General features: G+C 42.2%; 1 non-coding gene across 1 annotated transcript; it reads left to right on the top strand.

Annotated features, from left to right (window-relative positions):
- Positions 1–3,512: 3,512 nt before the first annotated feature.
- On the top strand, positions 3,513–3,594 carry TRNAS-AGA (transfer RNA serine (anticodon AGA)). The gene has a single exon. It is a non-coding gene; the product is annotated as a tRNA-Ser (tRNA).
- Positions 3,595–3,845: the final 251 nt, after the last annotated feature.

Genomic DNA, 3,845 nt, shown 5'->3' with positions numbered 1-3,845 from the left:
CTATATGGATGGTAATAAAATAGATATTTGGGTGGGGCCAAAAATTGTATTACACTCTTAGAGCACATCTGTGAATACCGGCCTCTTGAACAAATGACCATAGTTCACTAGGCTTCTGTGCTGTCAGAGGCTGCTTTCCAAATACCCACTTTGAACCTAGCTCTGCCATATGGACACATGGGGTCAATGAAAAATAGTGTCCGAGGGGCCCCCAAGCATGAGAAGTTCTTGCAAAAAGTGACAGGTTTTATCCAGGCTGCCGAAGAGAAATGTACTGAGACTGGAAAGACTAAGGAGGTGCACGCCTTCGGAACGTGTCTGTGGATCAAAATACACCCTAACAGATTCTTGAGAGAGCCCCTGGCGGCCATGTTAACCTTGGCATTGTTATCATTAAAAGGTTATGCTCATTTCTGGCACCTAACATCGGACACATTGACAGCAACGGGGTTGATGGAAGAGGAAAGAATCTGTTTTGCAGTAAAAAAAGATTTTTTTAAAAGCAGTTCTCAGATTTCTCAGGCCATTTGAAATCACGCCAGAGAAATACTTGATTTCAGCATTCTTAAGCTCTCTGCGATGATGCTGCAAGTGGTGTCCCCCACGTGTGATGATGTATTTCGGGGCCAGAGTTTTCTCAAGACGTTCCAAGCCTGCAGGCTCCTGATCCTTTTTCAAATTACGAAGATGATAGTATCCCAGTGAGGGTTGTGATTAGTCTAAACTCTCCACAGCTGTGAGAGATGAATGCACAAATTCCAATAAAGATTCCGCATGTTCTGGACTGAATTTACCTACACGACATCGAGGCCTAACAGAGGGACCACTTAAAAGAACCGGAGCTGCCTCAGTGCTATTCTGTTTCTTCTACGGCATCAGCTGCTGGGGGGCTGGCAATTGTTCTGGGAGGATGCCTCCCCTCACACCACTGTCACTGCCCACCCGTGGATGCTCATTTTAGAAGGTCTGGGATGTGTGGGAGTAAAGCAGGGCTGGGAAAATTAAACCCAAGTACATGGGAATTTAAAGAGGCCTTGCAATTCATTATGTGAATAGCCAGGAGGATTATAAAACACCTTGTAACTGAGGGGGTTGGCCGGGAGCTGTGTGGGACAACACAACCAGCTGTATCACCATCCCTAACTCATTTAGAACGGTGCTAGCAAGAAGGCAGGCTCAGAGCTTTCTGCGGTTACTTGGAAAAGCCGACAGGGCTTTGTTTTCTTATTCTGGACACCTTTCTCCTAAAATACTTCCTTAGAATCCTAAGTAATGTAATAATACACAGCATGCTCCTTTTACCATGTCTAATAATTGTCTCATCTGAAAACACTTGGCTATTCTCCTTTATGAAACATCTGACACTAGGCATGCTTTCCAAAACTGGAAGACTTTGGGGGACAAGGAACTTACTTCACTGTCTACACAGATTAGCAACTATAGAGCTAATAGATAAGATTCCTCACTTTGGAAAACAAAAAGAAAATACCAAAGGAATATATAATAGTATTTTTTTAATCTTCTAATATTTTTTGCAGGACTGCAGAATCTTCTAAAGCTATGTCCACAGTCATTGTGCGTACATCCACCTCCATTGTTCACAAGCCACTGAAGTACACCTAGCATCACTCCTGACAACTAGAGATTTTTAATACTCCACTACCTATCATTTTACAGTTTATCACACAGCCACACACATGTGTGATACGCGACACTTCTCCTTGTAGACACGGAACTTGTTTTCTCTCTCTAAGGCAAACAAGAAAGGCAATGCCACTAAAGTCAAGAGACCCAATGAAGAATTGAATGAGCTGTAAGCAAAATTCTCAAAGCACCAACCCCTGAATGATCTATCTATACATGGTATTTTATTAAAATGAGGGAGTGGAAGAAGAAGGAAACAAGCCCCAATATTTTCTTATATTCATACAAACAAAACACACGACTACAAGCATTTCCGCTTTTAACGTTTCACAGTCCTTCATGCAAATCCTCTACTTGCTAATAGATTCTCTCAACTACTAGCCATACCACCTCAGATTTCATCATTGCTAGAGAAAAATCAAATTATTAGTTTAAGCCTGTTAAACTGGATGGTAACTATTCATTACTCCCCCTGGAACCCATGTTGCAAGGGTAACTTCAGTATCAAATGGCTTATTCCTGTCTTTCTGCAGGAGGCCAGTTCCAAGTACAATCACCCAGCAAGGCAACTTGGAGGGAAAAAAGATAATAATTTTAAAAAATTGAGTAGGAAATCAGACAGCATGTCAGGATTCTTATGGCTAAAACAAAGCTGCAGGGGGAATAACCAGAGCAACCCTACAGACAAGAGGAGTGTTGCCTTCCTAAGAATATTCAAAGTTGGTCTGATAGTAACATTAGTAGTTGCTGGTAGATGCTTGACAACCAGCTCATATGGAAAAAAAAAGCCATGTTTTGTAGCATTTGCAATGTCCCTGGTGCAAAAGAACCCAGGAAGGGTGATTTCAAACTACCCAAGTGACATCCCTGAATAGGAAGTCAAGAAGAGATTCACGATAGATATAACTAACTTCAACAGCATAAATTATAATAAAATGTGGTGAGATAACTAGACTATGATGAATTTTGAGTATTACTTTTGTTTTTAATGTCATTAGTTGTAAGTTTATATAATTTAGTTTTGATTAATGGTTGCATTTAACAATTGGCTTCCAAAATTCATAAAAATATAAAGGTGGGCTCAAGTGAGTAGGTACCCTTGGCTCCAGCAAACCACTGAACTTTGCTCTCCAGGGACATTAAAGACATTTTCAACGAACAACAAACCAAATAAATGAAGCTACTAAATCACTTGGATCAAACTATTTCCAGGGTTTCCAAGGGTACCAACCTCTTTGCTACCCCACCTTAGAAATACTCAAAGTTCAGGTTACACCTTTTGTAGTATTTACAGGAATATCATTAAATAACACCTTGTATTTGTATCACGCATTACACTTTTCAAAGTAGAGCTTTAGAGCACGATGGGACAGTCTGATCCTGCCTAGTGAATTTAAATCGGTGGGTAATAATAGCATTTTAGTACCTTGTCCATGAAGAGACTGTCCTGGAAGCTGTTTGTCCAAGACAGAGGTGGAGAGATGGAACTGCGAGCCAGGCAAGGAAGCCTAGAGCCGGCCAGATGCCCCTAGGTTCCAGATTCCCTCCTGGAAATGGGTCCATTACTGAGAAAGCAAGTGTACGGTAGTACCAGGCTTTCCTCCCTCCCTTCCGTTTTCTGCCTCTAACTAGAAATCTGACTAGAACTCAGTTTTTCCTGATAGAAAAGAAAAGGATTGGGTTGGACGGGATATGCTCGAAGAGTCTCTCAAGAAGCTAAAATTATTAGAGTCATTACATTCAAATATGCTCTTATCTGATCGAACAGCTTTGTAATGTTTTTCTCCCCCATCCAAACATACCTGTTACACCGCCGACACTTGTGTGAAGAGTCTACATAGATCTTACTGCCAAAATTAACAACAGCAGTAGTCGTGGCCGAGTGGTTAAGGCGATGGACTAGAAATCCATTGGGGTCTCCCCGCGCAGGTTCGAATCCTGCCGACTACGGGAAAAATCAGCTTTTTGCTGCTTTCGTTTTGGAGCGTTCTCCCCACCTTTCCCCGCAGATTATTTAAGTAATTTATGAATGCTGGGAATACAACGGGGACCCCAGGGGGGCCGTAAAAGGAGCGCATGAGGGAGCTACGGTGTCGTGTGATTGTGGTTACGACCTGGGCCCAGGAGGGGGAGATGGAACAAAACAATCCAGTCTGGAACGAAGAAAAGCAAAGCGTCGCGAGGTCACGCAGAAAAGAGAC

This window comes from Ursus arctos, unplaced genomic scaffold (assembly GCF_023065955.2).
Source record: "Ursus arctos isolate Adak ecotype North America unplaced genomic scaffold, UrsArc2.0 scaffold_6, whole genome shotgun sequence".
In the NCBI taxonomy this organism is placed as follows: Eukaryota; Metazoa; Chordata; class Mammalia; order Carnivora; family Ursidae; genus Ursus; species Ursus arctos.
Note: the sequence above shows the minus strand (reverse complement) of the source record. Positions and strands in the feature narration are given on the sequence as shown.